General features: G+C 34.2%; 1 protein-coding gene across 1 annotated transcript in view; it reads right to left on the bottom strand.

Moving 5' to 3' along the window:
- The window catches only part of LOC134542385 (uncharacterized), a 124,902-nt gene extending 121,278 nt beyond the window's left edge, over nt 1–3,624 (bottom strand). The window contains exon 1 of the mRNA XM_063386577.1: nt 3,323–3,624. The gene's annotated coding sequence lies outside the window, so the exon portion shown is untranslated. The remainder of the gene's footprint in view (nt 1–3,322) is intronic.
- Nucleotides 3,625–26,473: the final 22,849 nt, after the last annotated feature.

Below are 26,473 nucleotides of genomic sequence, written 5' to 3'. Positions count from 1 at the left end.
TTGAATTCCAGTCAATTGTAGTTATGATAAACAATTAAAAAGAAAACAAACTAGCGGTACAAACAAACAGATTAATAGTTATCCTCGGGTGTATCCGCGTGTAAACAAGGTAAGTGGTGTTTACAGAACTGATTCGCCAACGTAAGATAAACGTCATATAATCACCCACGCAGTAACTTCGACTGAAATACATAACTATATCGGTACTTGGCAAACGCAGAATAATGGCTTCATCAGTGCTGATTGTAATGAAGAACAATGTTGATATGTTGATACTTTATACATATGCTGTGTCTTTATTATACTAATTAACAGACATGAAAAAACTAGGAATGTACGGTGGCCATAAACTGCAACGCATTTGTGGGTATGCGTTCAATTTTATGTGTACATTATACGGCATGTTCCATAACTCAACGTCAAGCCGAGGACAGTTAATAGGCCAGTAAATTACAGTTCTGAAATTAAAAAAAAACTAAAATGAAAAAGTGTCGTAGTTTTCGAGTTCGGTATATGCATTTGTTCAATAGTGTTTTAATCCCCACCCTGCTCCAAATAATTAGATACTGTGACGAAAAGGTTTTGCTGTATGGGCCAGAAATTTTGCGAGCTGTCTGCGCGGGGGTGAAGGGGAAAGAGTGGTTCAAGTCCAGGCAGGGGAAGTAGGGGTTGAAGGGGAAGGGAGTGTCATGCGATAGGAAACTCCGTCTCCCTTCCCAAGTTACTAACCGTGTGAAGTATATTGGCAGGTAGTGTGCGACGAGTAATGGAGGCGAATGTAAAGCGTAGGAAAAGTAATAAAGTGATTCACAACAAAGAGAGAGAAATTATTAGTAAAGTAATATCAATTTGTGATCAAGAAGCTCGTGAAAAATGCCATTCGATTGCTATTCACAAAGCAACGGAACGTGCTGCAAATTATACAGATGTAAGCAAAGCAACAGTGATGCGTGAAACAAATTGCAATGCCAAATGAACCGCATACAACACCAGGGAAAAAAGAGGTAAGCCATGCATTTTAAACATGTGTAATGTGCATTAGTGATATTAAACAAAGGGTATTTATCATTGGTAATGTTAGTTTTACAAAATATATCAGACGTGCATATTTTTTTTTATTATTAAGATTGCTACAGCATAATTTTTTTTATGTGCAGGCCACGAAAAAAAAAAACAACGCAAGATTGAGACCGACAGCTTCGATAAACGTGTCATAAGAGAGACAATCCAGGAATTCTATGCGATTAAAAAAGTTGTCCCCACAGTACGCAAATTGATTCCCGTATTAAAGGAAAAGATAGGTTGGCAGTGGAGCCCTTCGTCGCTCAAGAGATAATTGCGAAGTATGGGCTTCGTCTGGAAACGGTGCGAAGACAGGCGGCGTTTGTTAATCGAACGAGCTGACATAGTGACGTGGCGCTCCAAGTACCTCACTCAAATTAGACAGTGTAGGTCTGAAGGTAAGGAAGTGTTTTACCTTGATGAGTCGTCTCACATTCCAGAAATGTTGGCAACGCAAAAATGACGTAACGGGAGTAACTAAAGGAAATGTAACCAAGAGGCTAATATTGGTTCATATTGGTTCAAAATGTGGATTTCTCCCTGGGGGATTATTGATATACAAGTCAGATACGACAGTCGAAGATTATTACGGGGAAATTAATGCTGCTAATTTTGAAAAATGGCTGTCCGAACGTGTTCTACCAAACTTGCCGCCATCTTCTGCTGTAGTAATGGACAATGCGCCATATCACTCCAAACAAGAGGATAAGCCTCCTTCGAAAAACAGTACAAAAAACGAAATGATTACATGGCTAAAACGCAGAAGTGTAGAATGTGATGAAAAAAATGCTGAAATGTATGTTGATGGAACTAGTAGAAAAACACAAACCAAAGGAGAAAATATTTCTGGTTGATCAACTTTTAAAAAATGCAGGACATCATGTCATTCGACTCCCACCATACATGTGTGAGTTCAACCAGACTGGCCTAGTTCCGTGCGCGCCGCCCCGCCGCCGCTTCGTTCTGCCGATCCGTGCCGAGCAATGTTTGTTGTCGGAACTATGGGATGCAGCTCGCTACTTTCGTGGTCCCTACAGTATATTATTGATAATTCGAAATACGGTTGGGGGAGGGGGGGGATATTTGGAATACTTGTGACAAAAAATTTTAATCGGGTAAATTTCACCAGTAATATTGTAAAATATTCTTTGATAAGTTCGTGTACTTAATGTTTGGTTGCAACAATTACGAAATTTTCTAACGGCTCAAAGTTTAAGTTAAACTTCTATAGGCTTGCTGGTTTTGAAGTCGTCTGCACTTGGTGGCATTAACACACACATATATAATATATAATATATATATATACACACACACACACATTAAGCGTATTTGTGTGCCAGATAAATCGCTGATAGCAAAACTATTATGGAATACATTTTATAAACTTTAATAGTCACACAAAGAAACAATCGCAACTTAAAAAAATATAATTTGGGGATTTTAAATTTGATAGACCATTATTTGGCATAATTTTATGGTAGGCGTAGTTAGCATTGCGTTAACATGCGTGGCTGATATTTGGAAGTAATTGTGATCAAGTCCCGTTCTTCACAACTTTTTTTTTTACTTTTTATTATATGAAACATTTATAATTTTTAACACCATAGTTAAAGTGTGTATGTGCATTCATATAAAGATGGGTTTGCCTATGTATGTTGGTTTGCATGTTTAATTCTGAGCTTGATGAAATTTTGCACACTTGACCTTCAAAATAAGAGATGTCACGGTCTACATAATGATTCCTAAAAACCACCCCCATTACTCTTTCATATATAATGTATATATTCACAAGAGAACCTATTCTAGGAAATTAACTATTTTATTATGTTTTACAGAAATATTTACGATATAAACTATTTACAAAAATTCAGGTTTTAAGTTAAATATATTCCTTTTTTAACATTTGTATGATCTGTGTCCTTTGTTAAGTCAGGTCAGTTTTAATGATATTTTAGTCAATATATTTTTGTAGATTGCGTAGACTTGTTTCGATTATGAATAAACTGATTTCATACAAATATAGGCTTGGATAAGATTGCAATTGGGCCTTTACCGTGGGGACTGTAAATTGAGTGTAAATTTATTTCTCTATGACAAGATTTCAAAAGTGAGAAAATCTTTGCTGAGATTTCACAATGTAACACAAGGGAATTTGAATTCACGGGAGTTCTTCAGGCTGAATCCTAGGATTGCTGAGGTCGGGTGTCTCCAGCATTCGCCATGTTAAATTACAGCCTAAGCATACGGTTGCATGGCTTACCTTAATCATTTCGGATTGTCTCAGCCAGTTGTAGCAGTCGTGATAATGAATGGACGCAAAATCGAAATTAAATTAAGTGGACTTCAAGAATCTCAGAATGTTCAAAATTAATATATTTTTTATCCAATACATATTTACTTGATTTGATTGTTACCTACAAGAAATTAACACCACTCGATTGATTCTTCAACAATTAAAACTATTAAAAGGCTTACGCAAGGGCATAAAGTAAAATAAGTTCGCAAGTGCACATGTACCTAAAAATCACAACTATCACGGTTTGTAAACAACGTACATACTCCTAAGATACTACAACATCTATTGACGTTGAACAACTTTAACAAAAAACATATGTATTAGAAGGAAACATACCGTTAAAATTTATGGTTTGAATCATAGTGATTTTAAAGGTCGAGAGAGTATAAACTTCCACAAATTACCTTAAATAATCACTCATTGCTATTTTATTTGCTACACTTCCAATGGTTAAACCTTTCTCAGGTACTCAAGTTCTAATAGAAATGATGAAATAGTGATTTCAAAGCCGCTTTGAAATAAAGATTATACAGATTGAGATGCAGTAATGGCACACATAAACACTATAGTGTTATGTTGCTTCCAATTATGCGAAATTATTTCTTAAAATGTCAAAATATCAAGTTAAAGTCAGGAGCATATCAAAAAAGGTGTTTTTTTCAAAATATAAATAAGCTCACGGATCATTGTTTATACTACATGTAGACAATAATTGACATTTGTAGCAATTTATGGTTATACGCAAAAATTAGAAAAAAATGTTTACATCGTAAACCTTTTTGTCTAATGTCAGCAACGACGTATATATATATACGTCGTTGAATGTCAGTGCATATATTTTTTTTAATCTATGGCCTGTGATATCTCCTTGCTCCTTATCTATTTAGATTAGATGAAATTTGTAATTCAAATAACAGATCGAAATAAATTGTTTGAACTAATTCCAATTACCCATAAAAGTATGGACTTTAAAATATATTTATATTAATTATAAACTTTTGATTTTGGAATATGGAAAGTAAACAACAGCAGCATCAATGCCACGGTCTTAGAAACCAGGTCTGGACACAAGCGTATTTTCTTGACCCCCTTATTGACGGATTTAGTTCATAAAACTGCCGTTGGCGCCACAAGACAGTGGTCCGGTTTTAACATTGTGCTTTATGAACTTTTTTTAGTTAATTGCATTTAAATGATAATTACACATACTTGGCAGCTTATTTTAAAAACTTGATGAGAGATGTAGGTATTATAAAACATTTTTCCAACGTTATAAAGAATTTATGTGCACAGTTCAAGAACATGGCTAATGTTGATGTTTGTTATTGTTTTGAAAGATTATTTTCATAACTTTATAACGTTGGTCAACTACGCGCTATTGAAAATCGTGATTCGTAATGCTAATATTTTAATGCTTTTTTTTTTCCCGGGAGTTATATATATAGTGTTTAAATAGACACAGTAGTCTAATAACTCTCCTATATACAAAATTTCCGCTACGAAAATAAAGTAACAGTTTGTGTAAAAGTACCAATTTCTGTGAAACTAATTATAAGAAGAGCTTAAACTATGTCGCAAAATAAAATTGCAGTGAAAAGTTTGCCTAATAAAAAATTGTTTAACAGCGGCTACAGGCCATTTCATTCCTCCATTCCTCTTATTTGTAGTACTTTGGATGATCAGCAAATGAATGCCGGGGAGTGTTCCAGGCTGTGTATTATTATTATTATTATTATCATCATAGCTGCAATTGGGTACAGAAGTGCCCGGTGGCAAGCATTCTCCCTACTTTTCCCGCACTCTTCTTCTGAACTTGTAATTTTTATACCAAATATTTATTACGTTTTTATCTAAGCTGCCACCCAAAGTACTTTTTGTCCAAATTAGGTCCCCAAAAATGTTAAGCTCCAGACCACTACCACTTAGAATGCCTGGTTGATCAGAAAAAGTAGAATTATAAAACTTACTTAGTAATGTGATAAAGAATGGAAAAATAATATTAATAATCAACATTGATGTTTTTTTTTAAAACACTTATAAGTAAGAATGCAGCTGTAAAAAAAGTATTAAGATTTCTTCAAAATTTGTAGGTGCAAGCATGTGGGTGCAAGGTTTAAAAATTTTGTTCATTGACTCAGTGTGACCCTTTGGGAAGCAGAGTGACACAAATAAATTGTTCTTACAATCCGCCAGCTATTTTCCTGGACTTAACAGTTTCCCTTACTGTTTTAGATTTGGCATTCACTGCAACCTTTTAACATCGTACTTCATTTCATTATATTTACATTGTATTTTGCATATATTGAGATAACACATTTCCTCCCATTTCATAACCTTTTCACTTTTGAAAATCAAGACATAATAAAGGAACTTCAGTATAGTTTCAATAACACAGATGCAGTTTGCTTGTTTCAACGATGACTAGGTATGTTGTTACCTAGGATTTCTTTTTTCCAAGCAGTCACAATATCTTCATGAAAAACAAACATGCTACTTTCATAATAAAAATAAGACAGACACACAAGTACTCACAGATCGGTACTTGTAGAAAGCAAAAACACACAGTTTGTACAACACATTTAGGTACTCAACAGAGCTAGCAAAACCATTGCGACCGCGCTTCCGCACAAAAATGTCAACCAAACTGTGTGCGTGTGTTTAGTTTCTACAAGTACCGATCTGTATATGTATGTCTGTCTTATTTTTAATACGTAATTAGTTTCCTAGTGGCCTTTGTCACACATTTATACATACTACTTGGTTAATATATAATTTATGATCTACAGAAAATATTAAACATCTTAATGGTCTTTAACCGAAAATACAAAGGAAACTGTAAAAATTTTACAAAATGGAAGGGGAAAGGTGGAAATACACCTAGGAAGTGCAGTTATTTTGCAGTACTAACTGGTAATAAAAAACCATATCTGGAGCAAAAAAATATTCTGATGCACCTAACACTATTTTCCCCCTCTACAATTAATGCAGGGCAAAATTGTTACTAACTTATTTGTTCATGTCAGAGTGGTATTTAAAGCTGAAAGGAAAAGTTACTTAAGTGTTTTGAAATAATTTCTGACCCATAATTACATCAACTCATCACTAGTCCACAGTCACCACACATAGGTACAAAATATTGTCTGTAAAACAAATTTATAACAAATTAACAAACAATGCTAAATCATTTGCGACTATTGTTTGAATAATGAGAAAGGTTGAAATTATGACCATGCCCATAATACTATACTAAGTTATGCACTTTAGCATTACCACCAAATCAGGAACACCACCACCGAATTTCAGAAAAATAGACCAGTTCTATAGCATGTAACGGTAACTGCTCTTTTGAACAATAAATTTTAACTGAACTGAAAAAGTTTTCCCCGCTGAACATTGATACAAAAACACAGCGTATTGCATTACTCTCACAAGTCAATGTTCAGTATGTAATGTCCAGTAACTCTAATTTGCAATGTAGGGATTTTAATATAACTAATGGAATTACGTAACTTAATAGCAAGTAAGTACAAATAAATATTTTAAAATCCATATATGTAAACTTCTTGAAAAATTGTATAGATATCATCCTTCATGGCATGCTATTACACAGTCTGTCAAATGTATCATTTGTGGAATGAATATGTGTTGTGTATTCTTCTAAATAATTTTTTTATGCATTCAATGAGAGTGAGCTGTAAACATTCACGAGACATAATGTGTGTGATTAAACACGTGCTTGAACAGTCTTAGGAGCAGGAAATGAGGGCTAATTCAGTTAGGTTTTGGTTTGCTATTTTGTTTATTTGCATCAAATCCAGATTATTCCTGTATAGTGAAATATACACAATGGTATTGGATAAGCCACGTTTTACAATTAAACATACATCAAATAATACATGTTATCAATTAAAATAATATTTTACATAATCTTAAGATACTTACATCAGTATATTATAATATAAATAAAATGATGACATGTTTACATGGTGTGAAACATTTTGAGCAGAGTACAAAGATCAGCAGAACATAACTTATCAAAATTTTATAAACTATTACCATGTGCCCTAACTTGCTATTAGCATAAAAAAAAAACTTATGAGTTTACTTAGGTACTTATTTAAAAACATGTAATGAAATGAAAATTTTATTACAAATCATATTATATATTTACAGAAAATAAATTATGTTAAGACTATTTAGGGAGATGTACTACATAATTACAAAGATAAATGCACGAGTACTCATGGGTTGGTACTCATAGATACTCACAAAAAAAAACATTTTTTAGTCCTACGACTGGGAGATATACTCTTATATTTCTAGAACTCTCAATTATTTTCAATAACACAAATGCAGTACCTACCACCTTGCTTGGTTAAAATATAACTGAACAGCATTGTTACTAAGCTTTTTATTCTTCAAGCTGTTACAATATCTTTATGAAAAACATGCACACTTACTTTGTTAATATATAATTTATGATCTATAGAAAATACTTAACAACTTAATAGTCTTCAGGCCAAAATACAAACAAAACTGTAATAAAACTTTGATAATGGAAGGGGAGGTGGAAATACATGTTAAGTCCCAGTACCAACTGTCTATAAAAAAACTGTATCTGGTATAACAAAATAACTATTTTTATGTGTCCAACATTATTTTTCCCCTTCAATTATTATTGTTATTAATGCTGGGAAATTAGTCACTTTCTTATTTGTTCCTGATGGCACAATGGTATTTAAGAATGAAAGGAAAAGTTCCTTAAGTGATAGCAAATTATTTCCAACCCAAAATTGCATCAACCAATCACCAGTCTGCTGTCCCTGAACATTGGTACAAAAATATTGTTTGTTTAATAAAATTTATGTAAAAAAATGTTTGATCATTTGTCGAGAACACCATCACCAATCTTCAGAACAATATTGACGAGTTCCATAGCATGTAAGTGATTTTAGAACAATAATTCGAAATGAACTAAACTAATTTTCCCTGCCGAACTTAAGTACAAAAACACAGTCTGTTTTTAAAAATTATTATAAAAATATTATGCTGAATCGTTTGTGTGCAGTTTAAAATAAAGAGAAAGCAGATTAACTATGTATTTACAGGAAGAATAAACCCTTCAATACCCATGAACCCTACTCAGGTTTATGAATTTTTAAAACATGTTATTATTCAACTACATCACTACCTACTTCCTAAAGGTTTAAAAATTCGGATAGTTTAATATCTATTATCATTGATAACAGATTTTTAATTTCATAAAAAAAACTTCTTTTGAACTGATATTTTAGTGCATCAGTTCATAATTTGCAAATATACAACTAAAACAGCCTTAAATGTATATTTGCACATGACATATTTTCTGTGCGAAAACATCAATTAATTCTAACAAACATCCACAACAACAAAAAAAAGCTATAACAGTGCATTACTATTAAATTGGTGAGTATTCTCATTTAATAATGAACAAAGGGTCATCCCAACATCTTTCTACGTATCTAAGCACCACACACCTGATCCAGGAGATTGCAGATGATAGACAATCCCTCTATTGAGATCTTTATACATAGTAACTTTTCTACGAAAAAACATAATAAACCTATACGTATAGCTTACTTGCCACTATTTTGACAGCCCTGAAGGTATTATGCAACTGTGGAAACAGTCGACTTATCACTAAATAACTGTTAGTAGCTCAAATAACTCTATTATTTGCAACCAAAGTACTATGTTATTTTGAATAAAAAGTAAAATTTAGCTAGTGTACTGATTATCAATTTTTAAAGTGTTCATTTTTATGATAATCATGAGACAACATTTTCATGTACATTTTTCAAGTTGTTTGATAAATATACCAAACAAAATATTGCGAAGGAAAAACTGAACTAATAGATAAAATAGCTCGTTTACAGAAACTATAGACAAATAAACTCACTAGACTTTAATTTTCATAACCCTACATGGTAAATATGTATAGATATATAAACATATTACATGTACACAAATCAGCAAGAAATAATTACAAAATACTTATGTAGCAATGCAGCTTCAATGAAATGTTTCTCGCCTACGAAATTACTAGGTACTTTTTAATATAAAGTCCTTCCTCGGAATTGCTGCCTGCCACAACAATCGGCGTTGTTCATGTTTGCGTGCACTGAACACGACACTTGTCAAATGAACGGTCGCAATTTGTTTTACAACCTGGAGCAAAAACGCGATTTGGCATTGTACAGCACGATGAATTATTTGAACTTGGTTAAAAAAATTAGAAGGTTCACATTACTTCAAAAACTGCCTCCAATAACCTCTCCACAATCCCGCCCCAAACAGAAAAATCAACATTACTCAAAACTTGCACACTTCTATGTTCAGTTTTATGCGCATACATAACTTTTTTAATATAAATAATAAACGTAAAAAATATAAAACAACTACCCTTCTTGACAAACGAGTATTTCTGATTTATATAAAACAATTCCTATTGTCAACACGCTAAAACCGGACCACTGTCTTGTTGTGGCGCCAGCGGCCGTTTCATGAACTAAAACAGTCAATAAGGGGGTCAAGTTGAATGCATGGCAAGATAGACAAGTGTCCGTATAGGTGGATAATCCTTGGTCCAGACCTGTAGTTCTAAGGCCGTGATCAATGCTGCTTTAGCGCTGAAACTTCACCGTGGTCAAGTAAATGCGCTGGACAGCAACAGCAAAACATGGCGCCATACTGTATGGGAGGGAATTCTACTACACACGCTGAAAACATCACAATTTTAACATAATTTAACGAAAATAAAAGCATATAAAAAACAGAAAAATGTATGAAATATACAACATAACAACAAATAAGTACCATAATATTAAAAAAAAAGTTTTAAACAATAAAAAACATAAATTGTTGAAATATCAAGATAAACACAGCCCATATTTTATAGAAATTTCTTTATATATAAACGTCTCCAGGACTCATACCATGTATTGTCCGAACATCAGCCATGTACCAAATGAAAGCTGTCACCTTACTTAACAAAATATACTTTTCAGAATTTTTGTCTAGGCCGACACTTTTAATGCCGATGGACAGCAACAAGATCGCGCGTCCAGTTTCACTTGCAGGCAATAGCTTCACCCGCCCATTACAGGCCTTGAAGAAACCATTTTACTTCTCCGTTAAAATGTGAAATATGAAAATTCAACAAAGAGGTCCTAAACACAAGATATAAGGCTTTTTATTTAACCTAAAAAAATTGTATTTTTAATAACATTTTTTAAAATTAATTAGGGTCAAACAAAGTACATATTTAAAAAACTGGCATTATATTATAACGACTCCAGGACTCATACCATGTATTGGCCGAACATCAGCCATATACCAAATGAAAGCTGTCACCTTACTTAACAAAATATACTGTTCAGAATTTTTGTCTGGGCCGACACTTTTAATGCCGACGGACAGCAACAATATCGCGCGCCCAGTTTTACTTGCAAACAATAGCTTCACCCGCCCATTACAGGCCCTGAAAAAACCATTTTATTTCTCTGTTTAAAACTGAAATATAAAAATCCACCTACAAGGTCCTAAACGCAAGATATGGGGCTTTGTATTTAATTTAAAGACAAAGTATTTGTTAATAGTATTATTAAAATTATTTAAGGTCAAAAAAGGTACATATTTCAAAAACTTGCATTATATTAAAACGACTCCAGTACTCATACCAAGTATTGGCCGAACATCAGCCATATACCAAATGAAAGCTGTCACCTTACTTAACAAAATATACTGTTCAGAATTTTTGTCTGGGCCGACACTTTTAATGCCGACGGACAGCAACAAGATCGCGCGCCCAGTTTTACTTGCAGGCAATAGCTTCACCAGCCCATTACAGGACCTGAAAAAACCATTTTATTTCTCTGTTTAAAACTGAAATATTAAATTCCACCTACAAGGTCCTAAACGCAAGATATGGCGCTTTGTATTTAATTTAAAGACAAAGTATTTGTTAATAGTATTATTAAAATTATTTAAGGTCAAAAAAGGTACATATTTCAAAAACTTGCATTATATTAAAACGACTCCAGTACTCATACCAAGTATTGGCCGAACATCAGCCATATACCAAAAGAAAGCTGTCACCTTACTTAACAAAATATACTGTTCAGAATTTTTGTCTGGGCCGACACTTTTAATGCCGACGGACAGCAACAAGATCGCGCGCCCAGTTTTACTTGCAGGCAATAGCTTCACCAGCCCATTACAGGACCTGAAAAAACCATTTTATTTCTCTGTTTAAAACTGAAATATAAAAATCCACCCACAACGTCCTAAACGCAAGATATGGCGCTTTGTATTTAATTTAATAACTTAGTATTTGTTAATAGTATTATTAAAATTATTTAAGGTCAAAAAAGGTACATATTTCAAAAAAAAGGCATTATATTAAAACGACTCCAGTATTCATACCAAGTATTGGCCGAACATCAGCCATATACCAAATAAAACCTGTCACCTTACTTAACAAAATATACTGTTCAGAATTTTTGTCTGGGCCGACACTTTTAATGCCGACGGACAGCAACAAGATCGCGCGCCCAGTTTTACTTGCAGGCAATAGCTTCACCCGCCCATTACAGGACCTGAAAAAACCATTTTATTTCTCTGTTTAAAACTGAAACATAAAAATCCACCCACAACGTCCTAAACGCAAGATATGGCGCTTTGTATTTAATTTAATAACTTAGTATTTGTTAATAGTATTATTAAAATTATTTAAGTTCAAACAAAGTACATATTTAAAAAGCTGGCATTATATTATAACGACTCCAGGACTCATACCATGTATTGGCCGAACATCAGCCATATACCATATGAAAGCTGTCACCTTACTTAACAAAATATACTGTTCAGATATTTTGTCTGGGCCGACACTTTTAATGCCGACGGACAGCAACAAGATCGCGCGCCCAGTTTTACTTGCAGGCAATAGCTTCACCCGCCCATTACAGGCCTTGAAAAACCCCTTTACTTCTCCGTTAAAATGTGAAATATGAAAATTCAACAACGAGGTCCTAAACACAAGATAAAGGGGCTTTTTATTTAACCTAAAAAAATTGTATTTTTAATAACATTTTTTAAAATTATTTAAGGTCAAACAAAGTACATATTTAAAAAACTGGCATTATATTATAACGACTCCAGTACTCATACCAAGTATTGGCCGAACATCAGCCATATACCAAATGAAAGCTGTCACCTTACTTAACAAAATATACTGTTCAGAATTTTTGTCTGGGCCGACACTTTTAATGCCGACGGACAGCAACAAGATCGCGCGCCCAGTTTTACTTGCAGGCAATAGCTTCACCAGCCCATTACAGGACCTGCAAAAAACATTTTATTTCTCTGTTTAAAACTGAAATATAAAAATCCACCCACAACGTCCTAAACGCAAGATATGGCGCTTTGTATTTAATTTAATAACTTAGTATTTGTTAATAGTATTATTAAAATTATTTAAGGTCAAAAAAGGTACATATTTCAAAAACTTGCATTATATTAAAACGACTCCAGTACTCATACCAAGTATTGGCCGAACATCAGCCATATACCAAATGAAAGCTGTCACCTTACTTAACAAAACATACTGTTCAGAATTTTTGTCTGGGCCGACACTTTTAATGCCGACGGACAGCAACAAGATCGCGCGCCCAGTTTTACTTGCAGGCAATAGCTTCACCAGCCCATTACAGGACCTGAAAAAACCATTTTATTTCTCTGTTTAAAACTGAAATATAAAAATCCACCTACAAGGTCCTAAACGCAAGATATGGGGCTTTGTATTTAATTTAAAGACAAAGTATTTGTTAATAGTATTATTAAAATTATTTAAGGTCAAAAAAGGTACATATTTCAAAAACTTGCATTATATTAAAACGACTCCAGTACTCATACCAAGTATTGGCCGAACATCAGCCATATACCAAATGAAAGCTGTCACCTTTCTGAACAAAATATACTGTTCAGAATTTTTGTCTGGGCCGACACTTTTAATGCCGACGGACAGCAACAAGATCGCGCGCCCTGTTTTCCTTGCAGGCAATAACTTCACCCGCCCATTACAGGACCTGAAAAAAAAATTTTTATTTCTCCGTTAAAAACTGAAATATATAAATCCAACTACAAGGTCCTAAACGCAAGATAAGATGCTTTGTATTTAACTAAAGAAAATAGTATTTATTAATAGTATTCTTTAAATTATATAAGATCAAAGAAGGTACATATTTCAAAAACCTGCATTTTATAAAAACGACTCCAGGACTCATACCAAGTATTGGCCGAACATCAGCCATGTACCAAATGAAAGCTGTCACCTTACTTAACAAAATATACTGTTCAGAATTTTTGTCTGGGCCGACACTTTTAATGCCGACGGACAGCAACAAGTTCGCGCGCTTAGTTTTACTTGCAGGCAATAGCTTCACCCGCACATTACAGGACCTGAAAAAACCATTTTATTTCTCTGTTTAAAACTGAAATATAAAATTTTACCTACAAGGTCCAAAACGCAAGATATGGCGCTTTGTATTTAATTTAAAAACTTAGTATTTGTTAATAATATTATTAAAATTATTTAAGGTCAAATAAGTTACATATTTCAAAAACCTCCATTTTATAAAAACGACTCCAGGACTCATACCAAGTATTGGCCGAACATCAGCCATGTACCAAATGAAAGCTGTCACCTTACTTAACAAAATATACTGTTCAGAATTTTTGTCTGGGCCGACAGTTTTAATGCCGACGGACAGCAACAAGTTCGCGCGCTTAGTTTTACTTGCAGGCAATAGCTTCACCAGCCCATTACAGGACCTGAAAAAACCATTTTATTTCTCTGTTTAAAACTGAAATATAAAATTCGACCTACAAGGTCCAAAACGCAAGATATGGCGCTTTGTATTTAATTTAAAAACTTAGTATTTGTTAATAATATTATTAAAATTATTTAAGGTCAAATAAGTTACATATTTCAAAAACTTGCATTATATTAAAATGACTCCAGTACTCATACCAAGTATTGGCCGAACATCAGCCATATACCAAATGAAAGCTGTCACCTTACTTAACAAAATATACTGTTCAGAATTTTTGTCTGGGCCGACACTTTTAATGCCGACGGACAGCAACAAGTTCGCGCGCCCAGTTTTACTTACAGGCAATAGCTTCACCCGCCCATTACAGGACCTAAAAAAAACCATTTTATTTCTCCGTTTAAAACTGAAATATATAAATACAACTACAAGGTCCTAAACGAAAGATAATATGCTTTGTATTTAACTAAAAAAAATAGTATTTATCAATAGTATTCTTTAATTTATATAAGGTCAAAGAAGGTACATATTTAAAAAATATGCATTTTATAAAAACGACTCCAGGACTCATACCAAGTATTGGCTGAATATCAGCCATATACCAAATGAAAGCTGTAACATTTCTTAACAAAATATACTGTTCAGAATTTTTGTCTGGGCCGACACGTTTAATGCCGACGGACAGCAACAAGTTCGCGCGCCCAGTTTTACTTACAGGCAATAGCTTCACCCGCCCATTACAGGACCTAAAAAAAAACATTTTATTTCTCCGTATAAAACTGAAATATATAAATACAACTACATGGTCCTAAACGCAAGATAATATGCTTTGTATTTAACTAAAAAAAATAGTATTTATCAATAGTATTCTTTAATTTATATAAGGGTCAAAGAAGGTACATATTTCAAAAACCTGCATTTTATAAAAACGACTCCAGGACTCATACCAAATATTGGCCGAACATCAGCCATGTACCAAATGAAAGCTGTCACCTTACTTAACAAAATTTACTGTTCAGAATTTTTGTCTGGGCCGACACTTTTAATGCCGACGGACAGCAACAAGTTCGCGCGCCCAGTTTTACTTGCAGGCAATAGCTTCACCCGCCCATTACAGGACCTGAAAAAACCATTTTATTTCTCTGTTTAAAACTGAAATATAAAAATCCACCCACAACGTCCTAAACGCAAGATATGGCGCTTTGTATTTAATTTAATAACTTAGTATTTGTTAATAGTATTATTAAAATTATTTAAGGTCAAACAAAGTACATATTTAAAAAGCTGGCATTATATTATAACGACTCCAGGACTCATACCATGTATTGGCCGAACATCAGCCATATACCAAATGAAAGCTGTCACCTTACTTAACAAAATATACTGTTCAGATATTTTGTCTGGGCCGACACTTTTAATGCCGACGGACAGCAACAAGATCGCGCGCCCTTTTTACTTGCAGGCAATAGCTTCACCCGCCCATTACAGGCCTTGAAAAACCCCTTTACTTCTCCGTTAAAATGTGAAATATGAAAATTCAACAACGAGTTCCTAAACACAAGATAAAGGGGCTTTTTATTTAACCTAAAAAAATTGTATTTTTAATAACATTTTTTAAAATTATTTAAGGTCAAACAAAGTACATATTTAAAAAACTGGCATTATATTATAACGACTCCAGGACTCATACCAAGTATTGGCCGAACATCAGCCATATACCAAATGAAAGCTGTCACCTTACTTAACAAAATATACTGTTCAGAATTGTTGTCTGGGCCGACACTTTTAATGCCGACGGACAGCAACAAGATCGCGCGCCCAGTTTTACTTGCAGGCAATAGCTTCACCAGCCCATTACAGGACCTGCAAAAACCATTTTATTTCTCTGTTTAAAACTGAAATATAAAAATCCACCCACAACGTCCTAAACGCAAGATATGGCGCTTTGTATTTAATTTAATAACTTAGTATTTGTTAATAGTATTATTAAAATTATTTAAGGTCAAAAAAGGTACATATTTCAAAAACTTGCATTATATTAAAACGACTCCAGTACTCATACCAAGTATTGGCCGAACATCAGCCATATACCAAATGAAAGCTGTCACCTTACTTAACAAAATATACTGTTCAGAATTTTTGTCTGGGCCGACACTTTTAATGCCGACGGACAGCAACAAGATCGCGCGCCCAGTTTTACTTGCAGGCAATAGCTTCACCAGCCCATTACAGGACCTGAAAAAACCATTTTATTTCTCTGTTTAAAACTGAAATATAAAAATCCACCTACAAGGTCCTAAACGCAAGATATGGCGCTTTGTATTTAATTTAAAGACAAAGTATTTGTTAATAATATTATTACAATTATTTAAGGTCAAATAAGTTACATATTTCAAAAACTTGCATTATATTAAAATGACTCCAGTACTCATACCAAGTATTGGCCGAACATCAGCCATATACCAAATGAAAGCTGTCACCTTACTTAACAAAATATACTGTTCAGAATTTTTGTCTGGGCCGACACTTTTAATGCCGACGGACAGCAACAAGTTCGCGCGCCCAGTTTTACTTACAGGCAATAGCTTCACCCGCCCATTACAGGACCTAAAAAAAACCATTTTATTTCTCCGTTAAAAACTGAAATATATAAATACAACTACAAGGTCCTAAACGAAAGATAATATGCTTTGTATTTAACTAAAAAAAATAGTATTTATCAATAGTATTCTTTAATTTATATAAGGTCAAAGAAGGTACATATTTAAAAAATATGCATTTTATAAAAACGACTCCAGGACTCATACCAAGTATTGGCCGAATATCAGCCATATACCAAATGAAAGCTGTAACATTTCTTAACAAAAAATACTGTTCAGAATTTTTGTCTGGGCCGACACGTTTAATGCCGACGGACAGCAAGAAGTTCGCGCGCCCAGTTTTACTTACAGGCAATAGCTTCACCCGCCCATTACAGGACCTAAAAAAAAACATTTTATTTCTCCGTATAAAACTGAAATATATAAATACAACTACAAGGTCCTAAACGCAAGATAATATGCTTTGTATTTAACTAAAAAAAATAGTATTTATCAATAGTATTCTTTAATTTATATAAGGGTCAAAGAAGGTACATATTTCAAAAACCTGCATTTTATAAAAACGACTCCAGGACTCATACCAAATATTGGCCGAACATCAGCCATGTACCAAATGAAAGCTGTCACCTTACTTAACAAAATATACTGTTCAGAATTTTTGTCTGGGCCGACACTTTTAATGCCGACGGACAGCAACAAGTTCGCGCGCTTAGTTTTACTTGCAGGCAATAGCTTCACCCGCACATTACAGGACCTGAAAAAACCATTTTATTTCTCTGTTTAAAACTGAAATATAAAATTTTACCTACAAGGTCCAAAACGCAAGATATGGCGCTTTGTATTTAATTTAAAAACTTAGTATTTGTTAATAATATTATTAAAATTATTTAAGGTCAAATAAGTTACATATTTCAAAAACCTCCATTTTATAAAAACGACTCCAGGACTCATACCAAGTATTGGCCGAACATCAGCCATGTACCAAATGAAAGCTGTCACCTTACTTAACAAAATATACTGTTCAGAATTTTTGTCTGGGCCGACAGTTTTAATGCCGACGGACAGCAACAAGTTCGCGCGCTTAGTTTTACTTGCAGGCAATAGCTTCACCAGCCCATTACAGGACCTGAAAAAACCATTTTATTTCTCTGTTTAAAACTGAAATATAAAATTCGACCTACAAGGTCCAAAACGCAAGATATGGCGCTTTGTATTTAATTTAAAAACTTAGTATTTGTTAATAATATTATTAAAATTATTTAAGGTCAAATAAGTTACATATTTCAAAAACTTGCATTATATTAAAATGACTCCAGTACTCATACCAAGTATTGGCCGAACATCAGCCATATACCAAATGAAAGCTGTCACCTTACTTAACAAAATATACTGTTCAGAATTTTTGTCTGGGCCGACACTTTTAATGCCGACGGACAGCAACAAGTTCGCGCGCCCAGTTTTACTTACAGGCAATAGCTTCACCCGCCCATTACAGGACCAAAAAAAAACCATTTTATTTCTCCGTTTAAAACTGAAATATATAAATACAACTACAAGGTCCTAAACGAAAGATAATATGCTTTGTATTTAACTAAAAAAAATAGTATTTATCAATAGTATTCTTTAATTTATATAAGGTCAAAGAAGGTACATATTTAAAAAATATGCATTTTATAAAAACGACTCCAGGACTCATACCAAGTATTGGCCGAACATCAGCCATATACCAAATGAAAGGTGTCACCTTTCTGAACAAAATATACTGTTCAGAATTTTTGTCTGGGCCGACACTTTTAATGCCGACGGACAGCAACAAGATCGCGCGCCCTGTTTTCCTTGCAGGCAATAACTTCACCCGCCCATTACAGGACCTGAAAAAAAATTTTTTATTTCTCCGTTAAAAACTGAAATATATAAATCCAACTACAAGGTCCTAAACGCAAGATAAGATGCTTTGTATTTAACTAAAAAAAATAGTATTTATTAATAGTATTCTTTAAATTATATAAGATCAAAGAAGATACATATTTCAAAAACCTGCATTTTATAAAAACGACTCCAGGACTCATACCAAGTATTGGCCGAACATCAGCCATGTACCAAATGAAAGCTGTCACCTTACTTAACAAAATATACTGTTCAGAATTTTTGTCTGGGCCGACACTTTTAATGCCGACGGACAGCAACAAGTTCGCGCGCTTAGTTTTACTTGCAGGCAATAGCTTCACCCGCATATTACAGGACCTGAAAAAACCATTTTATTTCTCTGTTTAAAACTGAAATATAAAATTTTACCTACAAGGTCCAAAACGCAAGATATGGCGCTTTGTATTTAATTTAAATCTTAGTATTTGTTAATAATATTATTAAAATTATTTAAGGTCAAATAAGTTACATATTTCAAAAACTTGCATTATATTAAAATGACTCCAGTACTCATACCAAGTATTGGCCGAACATCAGCCATATACCAAATGAAAGCTGTCACCTTACTTAACAAAATATACTGTTCAGAATTTTTGTCTGGGCCGACACTTTTAATGCCGACGGACAGCAACAAGTTCGCGCGCCCAGTTTTACTTACAGGCAATAGCTTCACCCGCCCATTACAGGACCTAAAAAAAACCATTTTATTTCTCCGTTTAAAACTGAAATATATAAATACAACTACAAGGTCCTAAACGAAAGATAATATGCTTTGTATTTAACTAAAAAAAATAGTATTTATCAATAGTATTCTTTAATTTATATAAGGTCAAAGAAGGTACATATTTAAAAAATATGCATTTTATAAAAACGACTCCAGGACTCATACCAAGTATTGGCCGAACATCAGCCATATACCAAATGAAAGGTGTCACCTTTCTGAACAAAATATACTGTTCAGAATTTTTGTCTGGGCCGACACTTTTAATGCCGACGGACAGCAACAAGATCGCGCGCCCTGTTTTCCTTGCAGGCAATAACTTCACCCGCCCATTACAGGACCTGAAAAAAAAATTTTTATTTCTCCGTTAAAAACTGAAATATATAAATCCAACTACAAGGTCCTAAACGCAAGATAAGATGCTTTGTATTTAACTAAAAAAAATAGTATTTATTAATAGTATTCTTTAAATTATATAAGATCAAAGAAGATACATATTTCAAAAACCTGCATTTTATAAAAACGACTCCAGGACTCATACCAAGTATTGGCCGAACATCAGCCATATACCAAATGAAAGCTGTCACCTTACTTAACAAAATATACTGTTCAGAATTTTTGTCTGGGCCGACACTTTTAATGCCGACGGACAGCAACAAGTTCGCGCGCTTAGTTTTACTTGCAGGCAATAGCTTCACCCGCACATTACAGGACCTGAAAAAACCATTTTATTTCTCTGTTTAAAACTGAAATATAAAATTTTACCTACAAGGTCCAAAACGCAAGATATGGCGCTTTGTATTTAATTTAAATCTTAGTATTTGTTAATAATATTATTAAAATTATTTAAGGTCAAATAAGTTACATATTTCAAAAACTTGCATTATATTAAAATGACTCCAGTACTCATACCAAGTATTGGCCGAACATCAGCCATATACCAAATGAAAGCTGTCACCTTACTTAACAAAATATACTGTTCAGAATTTTTGTCTGGGCCGACACTTTTAATGCCGACGGACAGCAACAAGTTCGCGCGCCCAGTTTTACCTACAGGCAATAGCTTCACCCGCCCATTACAGGACCTAAAAAAAAACCATTTTATTTCTCCGTTTAAAACTGAAATATATAAATACAACTACAAGGTCCTAAACGAAAGATAATATGCTTTGTATTTAACTAAAAAAAATAGTATTTATCAATAGTATTCTTTAATTTATATAAGGTCAAAGAAGGTACATATTTAAAAAATTTGCATTTTATAAAAACGACTCCAGGACTCATACCAAGTATTGGCCGAATATCAGCCATATACCAAATGAAAGCTGTAACATTTCTTAACAAAATATACTGTTCAGAATTTTTGTCTGGGCCGACACTTTTAATGCCGACGGACAGCAACAAGATCGCGCGCATAGTTTTCCTTGCAGGCAATAGCTTGACCCGGTAGATCTATTAATATTTTTAATTATTTCATTACTTTTGTACCACGATTACAAATTATTTTATTTATTGTATGCTTAATTTGTGTATATACGTTTTTGTAAGGTCTTACAAAAACTGCAAGGGGGGAAATATGTTCTATCTGCGCAGCCATTGGAAAAGGACGTTTTGTGGAGCTACTCCGAGGGTTTAGGGCGAGCTGTAAGGACCCGACATTGCCAAAGTGTACAGAAAGGTTTCCTGTCTGCTAAGACGCTCAGGCTGTAAAAGTGTCAACGCATCTATAAATTTATAGACGCCCGAATGGCTACCACCGGGATGCCAACTTCCCTATAGCCTCTGCCTTGTTGTCGTCGGGCGAACAATCGCTAGCTTTGCTCGCGGGTGCTGTCGACCGGGAGTGCCCTGCGACCTTTGGGGATCATCTAAGGTTGGCAGTTCGCCGAAGGGGAGTTGATGCGGGAACCGTGGACGTTTTCTCGCGGCATGCGCGGTGTGTTCCGCCCTACCGCTGTAGACCTTGTGCGTGTCACCGAAAACGTGCAGTTCAGTCCTAGAAGTTAGAGACTTAGTCCATTAAAATGATTCGCGTTTACGCAGTTCATAACGTAGACTCTCCGTAAGTGCATAAAAATAATCTAGAAACGCTATTCAACACCATCTTGTTAAAAAAAATTCAATGTGGAATACTAAAGTTGACACAAATTATGTGTTTTTAAAACATTCATTGAAATAAAAGTTTTATTTACATACAAATCAATGGTCGAACGTGAAAATCTTCTGTACAGACGTTTTTGCTTACTCATTCAGCTTTAGGGCGGTATAACTATAATAGCTTAAGCGTCGGCGTGTGTACCGTCGTGCGGCGGTGCTCCGGTCGCAGTTACATGGCTCCATAAAGTTGCAATAAACATATTTGTTATATTTTGTTAAACAGGAACACCCCGAAATACCAAGTTTAACATTTATGCATATAAATATCTCAAAAAATTGGGTAAGCTCCCCTTCTCATAAAGAAGGATTTTAGCTTTTATTTTTTATTTGACTAAATTCTGTTTGAAATGGGAAAATTGAAACACTAATGAACTTTAAAGTAATAACTCTAGGCATCGGACACATGACGTCACATTGCAGATGAGGTAGGATAGCATTATTTGAGAGCATGTTTTCAGTTCGTAAATTAAAAAAATAATTCTTTAGTGGAGACTGAAAACCAGATTTAGAAAAACTAAGTAAAGAATTTAAAATTAATACCAATAGGCCTACTAATAAATATAATGTGATAATTATGGACTTATTCTATCACTTCAGTAACGTAATCTATTTTTTATCCAGGCTACATGGTCTATTAGAAACAAAACATTTATAGTTTTCATAGCGCCCATAATTTTTTTTTTTATCTTAGGAAAATATTTTCATTCTGACGTATAGTAATAAAAGCAAACAAACTTTTGCATCTACTTACATTAGTTAATTGGAGGAATTTACTAGCGATTTTTCTCTTTATTTTTAATATCTTTGTTGCCTGTGATTAAAACACTCCATCCCAAACGACTTTAGCATGAAGCCCAGAGCAGTACACATTGCGACGCTCCAACGGCTCTAGCGACCCAATAAGTTATGTTAGACAACTAAATATATACCATTTAAAAACAAATAAATATGAAGAAACTTAATTTAAAAGACTTTTACGTACGGTCTTTCAAGTTCCTGTAGTTTATATATTGTTTTTTAATTCCTGCGATTTTGTAACAAAACACTATTTCGCAAAATTTTGTTGATACAATTTGTTTATTTTGCGTAATATATATAAATACTTCTAAACTTTCAAATGTATAAAAGATTTTGAAAACTAATTTTATTTGATAACTGAAAAGATAAAATAATAAAAACGTTTGTAGAGTTTATATTTGTAGAACGCAACAAGGAGCTAAGATTTAGGACATAACCGCAAGTTTTCTGAGTGATGCACAAGGTATGGGGTGGTAAACTTTTTATATGTTACTACAAAACGTTGATTCTAACTCTTCTAAAAAAATTCAGCGTTTATGTTTTTTCTTAAATTAAAAGTCTTAGTTTCCTAACAGCTAAATTCACCGCAGCCCAAGGGACTTCAGCACCTCCCGCAGTAGAATAGGCCTACACATTACGACGCTCGGAACGCTTCAGCGGGCATATCAATTGAGTCGCACTCTTAAGCAATATACCATTTGTTAAAGCTTAAAAAATATGTCACAGCGTTTATTTAAAAAATTTTACGTGGGACCTTTCATGTTTATGTAATCTTTATTTTTATTTTCTTAAATAAAAAAACATTTCCCCAGTTTTTCGTTTTGCATTGTCTACAAATTACAATATATTTATCTTTATAAATGTTTTTGTTTTTAACAATTAAAGTTAGGTTCTTGGATCATTTTGAGCTTCATTCTGAGATTATACTATAGTAATTGCATTTACAAAATGCATTTTTGTGTGGCAATGCAAGAAATTGTAATTTAGGACTTAACTGCACGATTTTCGTTAGGACTTAACTGCACGATTTTGGTACAACGCACAGGGTTTTCAGCGGTAAAAAATTTCAGTTCTTGTATAATTTTTTATATGATAAAAAACTTAGTTTCCTAAGAACTAAATTTGACCCAACCCGAGCGACTTAAGTACCCACACGGTAGGATACACACTACAACGCTCTGAACCTTTCAGTGGCAAGGTAAATTGAATCAGATAATTAACCAATATACCATTTTAAAGCTTTAAAAATATGCAACAACGTTTGTAAAAGTGATTATTACGTCGGACCATATATCTTTATGTTAATCGTGTTTTAATACTTTTGTTGTGATTAAAATACACTTCTTATTACTTGATAGATTAATATGGTACCTTTAGTCTTAACATTTAGAAATTTTTTTGACATGTATGTGTTAAATGACGTTTCTAGATTATTTTGATGCATTTACGGAGAGTCTACGTTAATAACTGCGTAAACGCGAATCATTTTTATGGACTGCTGTAAGTCGCTGCCATCTAGGACTTAACTGGCGGAAGTCGCTGTTGTATCGTCGGCCCTGAGAAGATCAGTGGAAGCGGATTCTTCAAGTCGGAAGGACGACCGACGCGGCCTGAAGCAGAATCAAGATATCAAAGGGCCGGCGACGCGACGACGAGCTTCGGGGGCGACGCACAGCATGAGCGGTTTGCGTGCCTTGCGCCGCTGCTTAGGGGACAGTCTCTTCTTCCTTACACGTGGTTGCCTGGTCAGCTGAGCGGGTTGACGACTGCCACCCAGCACTGGTCAATGAACGCGGGCCGTAAGGCCCAAGCTCCAAACCCCGCCCCGCCCCGCCCGGCCAATAAACCCCAATTAGCAACACGATTGCACGCGACCTCTCCCTGCATTGTTAAAACTCGCATGTGCAGAGTGTATAGGGCTAGCCCTGAGACACGCCTAGGTCCTATCCTAACCTGGACCCCTCCCACACCCTTAGCTTAGATTAACTTAGGTTAGGAAAAGACAAATCGTAACCAACCTACTTGAAATAATGCATGAAACTTTGCATCCAGCATGAAAGAGCCCATGGTTTTTCCCTGTGTCTATGCAGGTTTCACCTGGGCCCACCTTATCTAGTGTTAGTCTAGAGAAGTCAGTGATGGGGATTTAGTCATGGCACCAATGGCGGCCATGGCTGGCCAATCCCCTCCTAGCACATGATGCATGCGACCCTCTCCCTGCATGGCTAATACCCTGCACGCTTAGAGCGTATAGGGCTTGCCCTGAGACGCACCTAGGTCTCTCCCTAAACCAGACCCTCCCACATACACTTGGTTTTAGTTAGGTTAGGAAAATTTAAACGGGTAGAAAAACTAGTTTTGGACGATAAATAAATTACCTACTGCTCTCATAGTAAGCACACTATTGAATCCGTTCAATTTTTTTTTAATTTGAATTATTTTAATTTAACCTTTTGTCTGAAACTATTTTCCTCCAAGGGGTACTTACAAACTGGGATCAGCACAAAATATCAATACAATACTTTCGAACCAGGAACGCTATCTTATCTATTTATTATTTATTTTAAAACATCTACGTATTGTCTAAAACGTTCGTCTTCAGAAAATGTGTATGTAACCAACCACAATTAGGCCTACATGGGGCGAAAAAAAAGGGTTAAAAGGCAAATTTATCAATCTTTTTTTAGTACACTTGCTATCAAATCGGTTATAATTAACTGACAGACTGAAATCATTTTCAAAAAGGTTTAGAAAAACAGTTTTTAATGAAACAAAGTATTACAGTAAAAACATGGTTTGAAATCAAACATATTCGAATTTAGTTTAAACCATCTTAATAATCTATTTAATCTTTGTCCTAAGTTTATATCGATAGACTACAAAATAGTGCGGCGGATGAAAACAAAAGTGCTTGAGGATCAAAAATATTGCATGGAATACGAGAACATGTTTTATCGATAATTTTGGAAAATTGGAAAACATATAGGACGTCATATACAATATTCTCATAAATTGTTCCACAAAATTTACAGGAATGTCCTAAAAAATTCTAAACAAATAGTTACATTTCAATCTACCTAAGCCCGTACGTAGACTCTACCGATAGTAATTAAAAAAAAACCTTGGCTTAGTTTTCTAGTATTATATTTGAAACAAAAATTTACAGAACCCCAGAAGTGTAATTAATAACGTACACTAACTTTACACCATATTAACATTAATATAACAAAAAAAAAGTCAAATGATTGATAAGTGGTTAATATTATAACGAGAATTAATAGCATGGATATTGAAAATAAGTAACTGACTCGCGTACAGGGGCGGCAGACCCAGCTCAGATTGTTGGGAGGGGCCAATCACTGGATGGTTTTGGGTGGTATGAAATCACTCACTATTGAATGAAGGATCAGAAATTTTAAAAAGTACCTACCTCATTAAAAGGCTATTTCAGCGTATTTACAACGGATTAAAAAGTAATTATAAAGGAACAAGATAGAGTAGGTCAATATAGTCTTCTGCTGTCCCATAAATTTATGTTTTAGTACTAAGGAAGAAATTTCGTATCGTCCCTTACACAGGAATTCCACTGCGTATAGTCTTACCTCAGTCAAATGATATACTTAAAAAAAACATGATTTCATCAGTTACACATTAATAAAATATTTCATGAATTAAAGTTTTACATTATGCGCTTTTTTCTGCCAGTCAGGAACAGTAATGTTTTCTTTACTTAAAATCACTATTTAATTAAAAAGCGGGGGTGCTTTTCCTAAATTTAACATATAACTATGTACTTGGTTCAAAAATGAACATATATTGTATGTACAAATCTTGTAAATCGATATATATATATATATATACATATACATATATATAATTACTGTTTAGAATGCATTAATTCGCCACAAGCCTCGACAATGTGATTTGTTGTGCTTTAGATTATACCAGAATATTCGTAATAAGTAAATGGTATTTCTGACTCTCCTTGCAGAGACTGAAACCAAAGCAGCCCAAACTCGAGGGGTCCAATGGTAGGTAGCTATAG

The sequence above is a fragment of the Bacillus rossius genome (assembly GCF_032445375.1).
Source record: "Bacillus rossius redtenbacheri isolate Brsri chromosome 4 unlocalized genomic scaffold, Brsri_v3 Brsri_v3_scf4_2, whole genome shotgun sequence".
Classification (NCBI taxonomy): domain Eukaryota; kingdom Metazoa; phylum Arthropoda; class Insecta; order Phasmatodea; family Bacillidae; genus Bacillus; species Bacillus rossius.
This window is presented reverse-complemented; position numbering and strand designations above follow the sequence as displayed.